Source organism: Nannospalax galili, unplaced genomic scaffold, assembly GCF_000622305.1.
Source record: "Nannospalax galili isolate Female #2095 unplaced genomic scaffold, S.galili_v1.0 scaffold189, whole genome shotgun sequence".
Lineage (NCBI taxonomy): Eukaryota > Metazoa > Chordata > Mammalia > Rodentia > Spalacidae > Nannospalax > Nannospalax galili.
In genome coordinates this window covers 9,628,471-9,641,463 of record NW_008360331.1, presented here as the reverse complement: position 1 = coordinate 9,641,463, position 12,993 = coordinate 9,628,471, and the positions used below count along the sequence as shown (strand labels likewise).

At 36.5% G+C, this 12,993-nt stretch overlaps 1 protein-coding gene across 5 annotated transcripts in view; it reads left to right on the top strand.

The window, feature by feature from the left end:
* Positions 1 to 12,993, top strand: part of Bmpr1b (bone morphogenetic protein receptor type 1B) — a 296,248-nt gene that overhangs the window by 24,166 nt on the left and 259,089 nt on the right. Inside the window, exon 1 of one of the 5 annotated variants that reach the window (XM_029560241.1) lies at positions 8,088 to 8,103. The exons of the other annotated variants lie outside the window; for them this stretch is intronic. The gene's annotated coding sequence lies outside the window, so the exon portion shown is untranslated. Of the gene's footprint in view, positions 1 to 8,087; positions 8,104 to 12,993 lie in introns of those variants that run through there. 5 annotated transcript variants of the gene reach the window in all.

Below are 12,993 nucleotides of genomic sequence, written 5' to 3'. Positions count from 1 at the left end.
TGGTTGTTAGCTGGCATGTAGGTTCTGGGAATTAAACCCAGGTCCTCTGCAAGAGCAGGCAGTACTCTTAACTGCTGAGCCATCTCTCCAGCTCTGAAACATTACCTTCTTTGTTAGAGGATTGGCAACAACAATGGAGATGTTATAAGTATTTAGCTGGCAAATCTCCCTTTCACCTTTCCATGTCACCATTATTGTTGTGTGATACTGTAGCATCTGCTTGTCAGGGACTGTGGTAAACACTCAACATATGGTTTCCTTTCATCTTCCTGACAGCTTTTTCAAGGAGACAGATTTTATAGCCTTGTGTTTATGGATGAGGTGAGAATATCAGACTTTTATATGCCTGCCCTAGGATGCCGTATCTAGAAATGGTAGGGGAGAGATTTGAATTAAGATCAGACTACTGACTTCTCCTAAATTTAAAAGAAACATTGTGTATAGTTTTCATGTGGAATTTCTCATACTTCCTCCAACATCTTGAGACAGAGATGAAATAAATTGGGATTTCAAAGAGCATTCACCAGGTGTCATGGTGATAAATGTAAGACTTAGTTTCAAATGCTATCATCGCTTCATTTGGGTTGGCAGTGTAAATTAAATGGACAACTCAGCTTCAGACTAACTTGTAGGCAGGAGCAGAATTTTTTCTAGGTAGACTTAGGAAAAAGAGTGGGTTTGCCCTCACCGCAATCTCTGCATTGCCTTGTTTTAGGCTGCCCCTGGTGCTCAGCTTTTTTGCCTTTTCTTCCCTTTTGGTTGAAATTCCAGGGGCATTGAAAGGCTGACCAGGAAAAGTAACCAAATTTACCTTGCTTCTTCCCCAGATAAGAGAAATGCTTTAGCGGAATTTCAGTCTACAGTTCTTTGTTTTCTGTGGTGACGGTGCATCTAAGGTAGCTCTTTGGACGAGGGAGACTGTGAACTCTGAAATGACATGCTGTATCAGTTTGTACATTATCTGGTCCCTAGAGTCTCAAAAGATTCTGTGTGCAAATCAAACAAGACAGAACAGATTGTTTTGAACCCTATCACATTAATGTTCTAGATGTTTTTGTCTTTTATTTTCTATCGCTCTAGATGATCAGTACTGATGTGATGGCTTACTCCCCCAGAGCCTTGTACTAATTATTGACATATGCTCATTTATCTGTTGCTTACATTGTTCCTCTGTTTTCACAAAGCATTTCAGACTGTTCATGGAAAACAATCACCTTGTTAATAAATTAATTAGATTTATCCAGAGGGAATACATTTCATAATTTGTGTGCTAATGAATATATTATATTTACCTGTTAATATAGTAATAGTCATTGCAATATGTAGTATATTCCTTTAGTATATTTTGAAATGTAATATAATTATATAATTATGTTATAGGAACTTATATTTTATATGATCTTTATATATTTCATAAACATGTAGATGGAAATTGGATGGAAGATTCTTTGTTGGAGGTCTGGTCTATATATATATATTTGAAAAATTTAAGGTACAGAATATAGGATGTGCATTTAGATAAATTTTTTCCTATGAAAAATATTTTTGCCTAATAGTCCCGATTGTATCAAGTTTTAGTTTTGACTGTTCTTCTAATCTAATGATTAAAAATTTAAATTTCAAATTTTCTAATTCAGAGTGATGACAGACTAGAGCATGTTGGGATGAGGTGACAGGAACTGGTTGTTAACTATGTTAGAATAAAGAGTGATTTCACTGTCTAAAGCATTTGTATTTGCATTGTAAGGCAAACCCTGTTAGCTTAACAATGTGTTCAAGGACAGATGCTTGTGATCTGCTCTGCTCCAGTTGTAGGACTAAAAGTAATAAGAGTAGATTGGATACACTTGAAATAAAGTTATTCAGTTAAAGGCCTTACTAGATTAGGGTCATCCTTGGGGTGAAGTCTTAACTACCTACTTACTATTCTTCCTTTGTGTGAAAAGGTGTCCTCAAGTCACTTAACCATAGGATCTCCTCAGAGTGAGTAAGAGCTGTGACTACTCCAGTGAAGTCTCACAAATTCTGCAGAATCTTATTTAGGTGTTACAGAATTTGCAACTATAAATGTGATGACATTTTGTGAAATAACACTACACACACACAAACACACACACACACACACACACACACACACACATGTATACAGGTTGTGGCTGATCAATTGCAAAAATGGCCCCGATTTTATCTAAACTCTATGTATCATTATTTCGCACCTCTATTAGCATGTAGAGTCTGTTTCCCCAACACTTCAATATTTGTAACCAATTGACTGTGGCAGAGGCTCTGGTGTACCCGTTTCTAGTATTGACCCCGAGAGCTCTGACTGCTCCTCTTTTCCTTTGGAACTCTGCCACTGCCATGATACCGAGGACAGGCTAGCCTGGCATCAGCTGCACAGCCAGATGCAGCAGCACAGTCAAGTTTGCCTAGGTGAGGTCAGCCTTACCAGAGGATCCATCAGCCAGCTGAGCCCAAATCATCTAAGAAGACTTGACCAAAGTCAGCATAATCATTATTCAGCTTGCATCTGACTGAGCATGCTTGAGTGAACCCATCCAAGAACTGACATGACAACCCTCCCACTTAGAGCTGTGTAAGTGATAATGTTTTTTAGAATGGTTTGTCTTCATGGAGTAATTAAAGATACACAGGTGTTATTGCTTTTTCTTCCATTCAGTCTCTGAAAAGATTCAGTAAAAACAATTGAACATATTTTATTTTGAAAGTCATAGTTATCAATGTTTAAAACATTTAACTCACTTATCTGCTTATTTATAAAAATTGCATTAATTGGTGGAGGTTGAGCATTTTTCTACTCTGAATTATTTTAAGTTTAATAATAAAAATAAATATCATAATGAAGACAGTATATGTTTGTTTTTTAAATAGAGATAACATTTATAGCTAGAGAAAAATCCCCTACTGCATCATGAAGCTTGAAGGAATTGCTAAATTTATATGAGAAAAGAATACTCACTTGCATTTTTGGATTCGTATGATTTTTTTAAAAAAAAAATCATTCCAAGATTTAAAAATGTATATTGTGAAAAGCTCAATTTAATGTTAAATATATTTTTAAATGTATTTGCTGGTCTGAAAAGATGCTAAGAAAAATCTTTAGAGGCAAATATAAGAAATGATCAGTTCAGAAAAAAGTCAGAAAAGTATCGATTGATAGAGCTCCGGTGACACAACTCTGTACATGTGACATTCTCAGTGAAAGGCTGTGAAAGGCTGTCCTTCCTCAGAGTTTTCCCTGTGGAAGGAAGCTCAGTAAAGTACGTGACTAGCACTTTAGGGCCACGTGTATCAAACTCAGAAAACACTAAAAAGGAGACTGGACAGATGAGGATCATGACTATGAAGAAACAGTTTTAACATTCAACATATATAAGGGCCAGACCAACAATTTAATGTGATAGTCTTACAAATACAAAGCTTTTCATGGCAGGACAAAAAGAAAAGGAAGAAAGAATTCTTGGCGGTTGGACAGTGCTAGTTTAGATCTAGAATGCCCTGTAAGGACTCATGAGTTAAAGGTTTACTCCCCAGATTTGTGCTATGGGGTGGGGGAGGCCTAGTTTTAGGTCACTGGGCATGTGCCTACAGTGGTAAGTGTGGGACCCTAGCCTCTTGTTCCCTCTGCTTTTGCTCCTTGGATGCCCTGAGGCCAAACACTCCTACCCTGGTGAGCTTCTTCCTCCAAAAGCAGTGGAACCAGTCATGAGTGCAAACCTTCTGAACTGTGAACCCAGATACACTTTCCTTTGTAAGTGGATGATCTCAGGTATTTATTGTAGTACTGGAAACCTTACTAACACAGACAGTAAAGGACAAAAGATGCTTAGGATCCCATAAAGCAAGACAACCACAAATTTAGAAGGCTCCTTCGCTCCTAGCAGCAGAGCAGGTAACCTTGTATACCAAATAAACCTCTGATTGTACTTAGACTTTACCAGAGGGAAAGAAAAAGGGACCCTTTTAAGCTAGAAAAAAACTTAAAACATGTACAGCAAAACATTAACAAAAGATGATAACATCCAAATGGATCTATTCATCAAAAAGGAGGAGTGAATTTTCACACAAATCAAAGAAAATAATACTAAACCTCAAAACGCAACCAGGAAGCAGGAGAAAGTGCTTATACTCAAGTAGAAACAGAATTGAATAAAATCAAACAGTTAAGGATTAGAAAACAACCCTTTAATCAGGAATTTAAAGACTAAAACCAGAAATCAAGAAAGCAAAACAAAACAACACAATAACAAAAGGCAAGGATGAAAATATCCTGTGTAGAACTCAGTGATTACTGAATGGAAAATACGAAATTATCTCAGAAATGAAAATAAACTATGGTGGACTCAAGAATATACTCAAAGTGAGTAAGGGGCATCACAGAAAAGGAAAACCGCTCACTACAAATGACACAAAGGCACAGAATAAGTCATAGAGAAAGTATGGGATGGGAAATGGGCAGTGGAGGAATAGTATTTCTATTATTTGACTCTATGAGGAATGAAAAACAGTCATTTATAGATTTAGTGTTTGAAATTGTAATGCAAATATACCTTCCAAGAAGTGGAGAAACAAAACAAACAAACCCGGAATCTGTGCATATTGAAAGTGTTTACACAAGAAAATTTAGTCTCATATGATCACCCTAGATGTTTACTCTCTTTCAAAGTTAAGTCCTCAAGAGTTCAAGAACAAAACATCTACAAAGGCAAAACAGAGTAGAGTCATGTGTTTCTATCCAACATTTAAAGCAAGGCAACAGGGGAACAGGTCTGTTACTGTTATTCTCAGTGAAAGAAAATGTGAACCAAGGATGTGATAACCAACCTATCAGCCAAATATCAAGGCTTTAGAAGCAGTATCTATTGAGCAGACAAGAACCCAGTGCATGCTGCAGCTTTTGGCAGAGGAATTTACTGGATTATGAGCTGAATCCAACCACAGGATTGTTGAAGAAACTTTAGGTAAGGGATTGGTGGAGAGTGTTAAAAATAAAAGAATATGCAAGACTTTAAAGGTAGAGATGAAATACCCCAAATAAAAATCAGAATTAAGTGAAAAAGGAAGGTAAAGTTGTTTGCTGTACGGTCCATAGGAATAAATCATGCTGAGGGATGTGGCTGTTCATGGTAACAGCACAGACAATGAGTCTAAGTACTCCCTATGTACCAGGCACTGTCCGGAGTACTTGATAAACATTACTTAAATTTTCACAGTTGAGCAAGGCAAGTGCTACTATTCATCATGCTGTAGAGAGGAATCTAAAGCTTAGGTGGTAAAAACTGAAGTGGACTGATCAGAGGAAGTCACACTGTAAATATTTGCTTATAGCCATAAGTTATGATTCCATTGACTCAAATATGCTAGGACTGTCCTGACTTTAAATGTTTTGTTGTAGGTTTATTTACATGGGACTAAATTATCTTATTGTATTTTATTGTTATAAAAACTACTAATAATATATCTTAATGCACCATAATGTCCCATTTTATTACAAGGTAACTATCCAAGAAAATTTATCTTGAAAATACAGGACAGCTTGCTAGTATTAAAGCATTTTAAAGTTCTTGCCTGTATAACTTAAAATTTAAGTAAGAGTAGCTTTTAAGTTTTAAAAAATATTTTATTTATTATTTTTATGTGTATGAATGTTTTGCCTGCATGTAAGTGGACCCATGTTGTGCAATGCTCAGAGAGGCCAGAAGAGGGTGTTGGATCTCCTGAATGGAACTGGAGTTACAGACGGCTGTTAACTGCCATGTGGGTGCTGGGAATTGAACCCGGGCCCTTTGGAAGAACAAGTTTTCTTAACTGCTGAGCCATCTCTCCAGTCCCTAAGCTTTTTTTCAAATTAATGCATGCACATATACACACATGTGTGTGTGTGTGTGTGCACGTGCATGCATCTATGCATGAGCATGAATGGCATGGTGTGTATGTGGAGGTCAGGGGACACATATGTGGAGCTGGTTTCCTTCATCCACTTTTATGAGGGTTCTGGGGATCAAACTCAGGTTGTCAGACTCTTGTGGCAAAAGCCTTCACACTTGAACCATCTTGCCCAATCTTCCCTCCCTTATTAACTTTCTTCATTTTTGTTCTTTTGCAATGGCTTTTTTTTTTTTTTTTTTTTTTTTTTTTTTTTTTTTTTTTTTTTTTGAGATAGGGTTTCTATGTAGCTCCAGCTGGCCTGGTACTGGTACTCACTATGTAGACCAGGTTGGTCTCAAAACACAGAAATCTACCTGTGTCTACCTTCTGAATGATGGGATTAAAGGCCTGCACTACCATGTCCAGCTGGAATACCTTTTAAAGAAAAATTTAAAATATAGGTTTTAAGAGTCTTACATTTTGAGTATGTCACTACTAGAAGTCTCTGACATAGGATCTAAGAAAAATAGTCTAAGGTACTTTACTGTAGATAGTACAGTGATGATGTTCCAAATGTATTACACAAAGGGGACTTAGTACTGAGTTTTATTTTATTTTTTACTATTTTATTTTTTATTTTAACTTTATGTGTATGAGTGTATTGTCTGCATGTGTATAAGTGCACCCATGTAGGGCAATGCCCACAGAGGTCAGAAGATAGTGTTGGAGTCCCCTGGAACTGGAGTTATGGATGGTTGTTAGCCACCATGTGGGTGCTGGGAATCAAACTCAGGTCTTCTGCAAGAGCAGCCAGTGTTCTTAACCACTGAGCCATCTCTCCAACCTTGGAACTTAATAGAGTTTTGGTAAAGATAGTTTATCCCTTTCCTTCTTGTATTTTCATCATAATTTACTTGTGTCTAAAATGGTTTTGGCAAGGTCATTATATCATAATCTAAGATATGTAGAATTAATTAGCTTGTACCTCTCAAGTCATTTCCCAGATGAAGAATAGAGTTTTTATTAGCAAAATAAAAGCAAGACTGAAATCTAGCTTTGTGCAGCACCAAAGCTCAGCCACAGCCCATTCTGCAAAGCTATTGTTCTGATTAATTTCACTAACAGTGATCATTGAAACAACTCAAAGTTTTGATTCTCTGTGGTGGCATGAACAGAGGAAGTACTCATTAATTCTGTGCAGAGACTTTCCCACACAGCCACCACAATGCACTACAGCTTTCATGTTCCAAAACTGGAAACCTGAGAAGGAGCCACAGTCTTCCTGCCAGCAACAGATGGTGACTGTGTAAATGAGGGTAAAGGCTGCTGTGAAGTGACTTTAGGTTCTGGGAGGAGTGGGTTTGGAGGGTTAGCGCCAGAGAATGAGCTAGTAGCACCATTTAGCAGGGTGAAAGAAGTATGCCAAATGCCTGTCGCCTTCTTTGCTCTTAGGCACTCTTTAATCACAGTGACATGGCAGGTTGTGTTTTTCTGCCCCCAACTCCACCCCACACAGAAGGGGAGGGAAGTAGGGAGGAAGGCAAGGCAAACTGTTGAAATTTGTAATGTGTTGGCATCCAGCAGGTCAGTTTTGCTGTGGGATAGGCCTTGTGGCTTTTCTGCCTTCGTGAATAGAGCCTTTCCCACATTGCCAAGCCTACAGTTTATGCGGTCAAGGGATTTATTATGAAATGTACTAAGTCTTGGCATGGAGCTAATTGCATGTAACAAGGAACGTGCTGGAGGCTTGGGCCTGAGAAGTGACACACGCAGAAAGCATTCTTTTTCCGATACTGCTGAAAGAGGTTTTGTGTAGGGGAATGTCTGCATGTCTGCGCTTATTGCTAATGAGGGATCCCCCACCCCAAAGTGTATTTCTCAGTTACTTGTTAAAATAAATGTAGAGAGTTGTTTTTCTCTCTCTTTTTTGCCTTTGTGTGAACAACTGGCAGTTGAAGAATGAATATTTTCTTACCCTGTTTCTAGCTTTCTTACTGTATCATAAAAACATTTATGGTAGTTTAAACTATATGAGCATATTATGACCTTGAATAATTATTATATAAAGGTAGATGCTGCAATTAGAGAAATTGTGTTAATTGTCTTGGGTTGCTATAATAAAATAACCTGGGTAGTTTAAATAACAGAGTTTATTTTCTCACAGTTCTTGAAGCTGGAAGTCTAAGATCAGGATACCAACACTGTCAAGTTGTGGTAAGGATGCTCTTAGTTTTCAGATGACCACCCACTCCCTATTCTTGTATAGTAGAAAGAGGCAGAGCCTGTTCTCAGGTTTTTCTTCTTATAAGGGCACTAATCTTGTTCTGAGGGACTCACCTTTAGAATTGCATCTAAATTTAACTCTCAAAGGTTCCCTCTGCAAGTACTCTTGCATAATGGATAGAATTGCAGCATATGAATTAGAGGTGAACATAATTTATGTTTTAGCAGAAATATTTAAAGGAAAGGACAAATGTTGCACTCTTTTAAGCTCAATGTATGCACTTAGACCTGCTTATTCATTTAAAAGTTGAAAAATTTTTCTTATTTTATTGAAATGTTGTCATCCGAGTTTTCTTTGAAGTTTATTCAGATATTCATGTTTATATTCCTAATAACACACTAATGTATACATTTTTTATAGATGCTTAGTACTTGTTTTACTCATTAACCATTCACTGGCTGAATTATGTTTTGTAACTTAAATGGTTTTAGCACTTCCCCAGTCTCTGTACTGCTTATACCAACACCGAAATGTGAACAGATAGAGCAGTCAAAGTTGGTTTAATGAAGTAGTTGCATTCTCTTTTGGCATGCATTTTTTTTTTTTTTTTGCAGATAACATGCTTGGATTCTGATAACAATAACTTATTAACAAGGAAATAATTGCAGTTTCATTGGTGTCTTCCCAGTCCAGTTCTTTTCCTATGTATGGAAAGCAATTTCTTTGAGTAAATGGGAAGAGAGAATAATTATAGTAACTTCCATCGTTTGGTTAACACTGGTATTTCTGTTACCCGTGGTATTTTTTTTTTTTTTTTTTTGCAGTGGCAGTAATCCTGAACTTTAGACAGAACACAAATTCAGTCCTGGCACAGCACAAAGGAAATGTTGGATTGAAAGTATGTAATATTTGAGGGAAGAAAAAGGTAATGTTCAAAAATAGAGCTGCAAAGAGGTCATTTGTATGACCTCTACAACATGGTACATTCAGTGGTATCTAGGACTCACCAGGTCTGTTAGAAATTAAATGAAATGCCAGAAATTGGCACTTGTGTGTGGAAAGAATCATTTGCTTGTTTCTTCCTTCCTTGTTTATTTACCCCAGCCCTTCTGTGTTAGGGCACTATGCCAGACACCGTGAAAGAGAGTTAGACAACTAAGCGATAATTGTTATGTTTAGTATTTAATTTCTTATTTACTTAACCAATATTAAATTGAGTCCTCCTTTTTTTTGCCTTTTTGGGCTGAAGATACAAATGTTGAAATGATGCTTTTGAAGTACAAAGCTAATATCTTACTTAGGGAAATTCACATAAACACATAATTATTTTTACTTGTTAAGTTTAATGATGAAGTCTAAATGAAAGATAATATTCAGGAAACATTCAACTTTCTAAACAGCTCACCAAGCCTTCTTCACATGTCCCCTTGGTTGTCTATATCCCTGAGAGGTTGTCTGTGAACCAATGCCCATGTTGTTCAGAGTCTCAGTTCCCACCCTAGACCTACTGAATCTCAGTTTACAATTTTAGTAAAGTTTTCACATAATTTATGTACATGTTAAAGTTAGAGAAGCTTAAATACTAGCTTTGACTTGTGTTTATAGTTGTATGATATAAATTTTATTCGATGTGGTTGAGATATTTTATTTGTACATATTTACTAGCATTTATTGAGCATAAAGATTTATCAAATATGTACAAGGCACTATGCTGGAATCTGAGGATAAAAAAGAAAAGCTCATCTTTAGTCATAATTAATATTTAAGCAATCCTACAACCCAATGAGGAAGAAATTATAGCAGTGGGAAAAGAAGACAAATTTTCATCTAGACTGTGATGCCAACAAGGATTTCATTGGGGTGGAGGGAGGGAGACAGCCTAGTTCCATTTCCCTGACAGGTTTTGAATAGATGGATTGCCAGAGACAGGATGTGGAAGACAAACATTACTAGGTACATTCCTTAATAAGGTTTTGGGTATTTTGGTTCATTCTTTCTACATTATGTAAGCGCACCTTTTCTTTGGGAAGTGTAGAATAGTAACATATGAGCAGTTTTGCGCTTTAAGCTTGGCCTTTTCATGTGATACATGGGGATATCCATTAGCATGATGCCACGAAATTTTATGCTGTAAATGATTATAAGAGCTGATTATTTTGTGTTATGCAATATTGCAAAAGGGAAATATAACAGTGTGATTCATGCATAACGTAAAAATCTTACTTTCGGATGAATCTAAAACATGAAGGGGTAAAGAAGGAAAAGTCACGAGTCATAGTGCCCACGCTGAAAAAAGTGTTTTCTGTTTCTAAAAGAGGAAAGTTTACAAATGTATCATTCTCTTTTGACTCAGGATGTTGCACTGAGTGTATAGTCAAACCCAAGACAGGCCTTCTCTGTCTATGGTAATGGACCATTTCAGTTCTTCTTAATGAGGCTTTACTCCAATGCCTTTTAAATGTTTGAAGAGGAAATTCGTGCAGAGGGCTCTTCACCAGGTTGCACGTAGGCCTCCTAACAAGAAATCAGTGCATTAGCTACTTGAGAAATATGACTTCTTTTGTTTCTTTGAATTAATTATTTTATTAATTTCCAGAAACGCATTTCAGCATGGTACTGACAAGGAGCAGCCCACTCTTACGTAAACAGAAACTGAAAATCAATTTCTCTAATCAGTGAGCAAGAAAGTTCCTAATTCAGCACTCGGAAACTTGGTTACTGATTTTATAGCTGGAGTCTCACTTCAGAAAAAAAAAAATTGGTACCTTTCCATTTTTGTAAAATGGCACTGTGAGAACCACCAGTAGACAGAGAAATAAGTGGGCAGTACTGATAGAACTTAGGACAGTCTGAGAGAGTCTGCTGCTGTGTGGAACAGTCTGGAATGGTGACAGAAATGTGCCACTCATGGCAAACAGTTCAGAATTGTGACCTTTGGCAATCTGCAAACCTTGTCATGATAATGTAGTTAGTGAAATGGAATTTGGAAATCATGATGTTGTCCTTACACTTCACTTAAAAACAGTGCTGTTAACTCCCACCTTGAAAGGACTCATATATTTGTAAGCAGGGCACTCTTAATATTTTTAGTAACTTCATAAGAAGGAATGTGAAATTGAATACTGTTTTTTTTAAAAAAAACCCAAACCTGCAATCAATCTACATTTTCTTTTCCCAGCCTGTTTCCAATGGGATGTGTAGTTTAAAAATGACCCACAGTAAACATTCTTTTTACAAAAATACAGCTAGTACTCATTGTGTGTGTGGGATCACACTGGGTCTCTGTGACCTTGGCAATGCTTCAGGGGTTACATTTTCACATAGATCAACTGTTCCCAAACAGTTTTCTAATACATTGGCATAGACCAGCTTTTCTTCAACAGTAAGCATTTATACCTTGTTTCCCCACTGTTTTCCCTCAACAAACAGCCATTATTGTGAGGGAGGGACAGAAGGAGAAGTAGGACCTAAGAGAGCCCTAATTCGAAATGTTTGTATATAAACTCTCCACGGAGTCTCAGGGAAATGTTGTGACACCTGATACTGATCAATCATTTTCCTCTTATTTTGTTTTGCAAGGATTGACTCTTCTAAGAGTTTCCTTTTGACAATAATTTGTCTTATATAATGTACCCAGTAGAGAAATTTAAAAATATTTATAAAACTAGATGTGTATTTCCTTTATCTTTAAATCATTTTTTCTAAGAAGTGGTTTTATTAATTTGAGTTTTGTTTATTTTTTAGAAATCTTCGAAGGCTTTTAAAAAAGCATGGTTATCATGGTCACTGAATTCTGAGAAAGCCTACACCCTGATATTAGTTCTTTTTCTACTTTGTCTTTTCTGTATTTTAGCACACCATCTAAATGGCTGTGTAAACAAAGTGAGTTCCTTTGATCATTATTGGGTATTAAAACATTGTTTTAAATTAATGGTGAACTACTAATTTTTCCCTTTGAGTTCTCCAAGCCTTGCACAGAAAAATTTATTCTGTAAATACTATGATATAGCAGAATATCAGTGGAAAAGAAAATAGTTAATATGACTATCTCAGGTTTTAAGGCATCCTCAAAGGAAAGACTTGGTAATATCATGTATATCATTTAACATAAACAGGTATCGTTTATTTCTGCTTGGTTTCACAGTTGTACAGCTAGTGCAAAGTTGAAAATGTGTGTTTGTTCTTAAAAGAAAAATGTCCCACATTGCTTAGATTAATGGTGCTTTAAGACATGTTTATTCAAAGATGGCAGCCAAGAGGTGAATAGGCTAAATACTTCACATTAGAGATCATGGTATCTATGCAACAGATGCAGGCAGTGAGCTGTTTATAAAGCTGCCTTCATTTTTTTTTATTTATAATCTATGAGAAAATCGAAATGTTTTGTCTCATTTTTAAACAAAAATGATGATTTTAGATAAACATATCCATTCTAAAAATCAATTCATGAGGAAGATGTAGCCTCCTGCAAGTCAGCTCTGTTGTTAAATGATATGTTCAGGTCTTTCAAGAGTTGCTCTGTGGGGAAGATGCTTCAAGTGAGATTATTTTGAGTTTCGCAGTCTTAGACACAACCTATTTGTTAAAGCTGAATGTCTGTCACTTCCCATAATCATTAAGTCATTGTGGAAGCATTCTAAAACTTACCAAATTGATTGCACTATGTGTCTTAATGCTAAAATGTTATACCAACACACAAATCATGTGAGGTCAGGAAATGAACTGTGGCCATCTGTAGGATGTCCCTATAAAACTACCAATTGACACTTGAACTGATCGTTTGGTGATTGAAATACATATTTGTCAAAATGCTGTTTGTGATCATTCTCACTAATATAACCTCTTAGATGGAAATAGTGGTCTTTTAGCAAGGATAACAG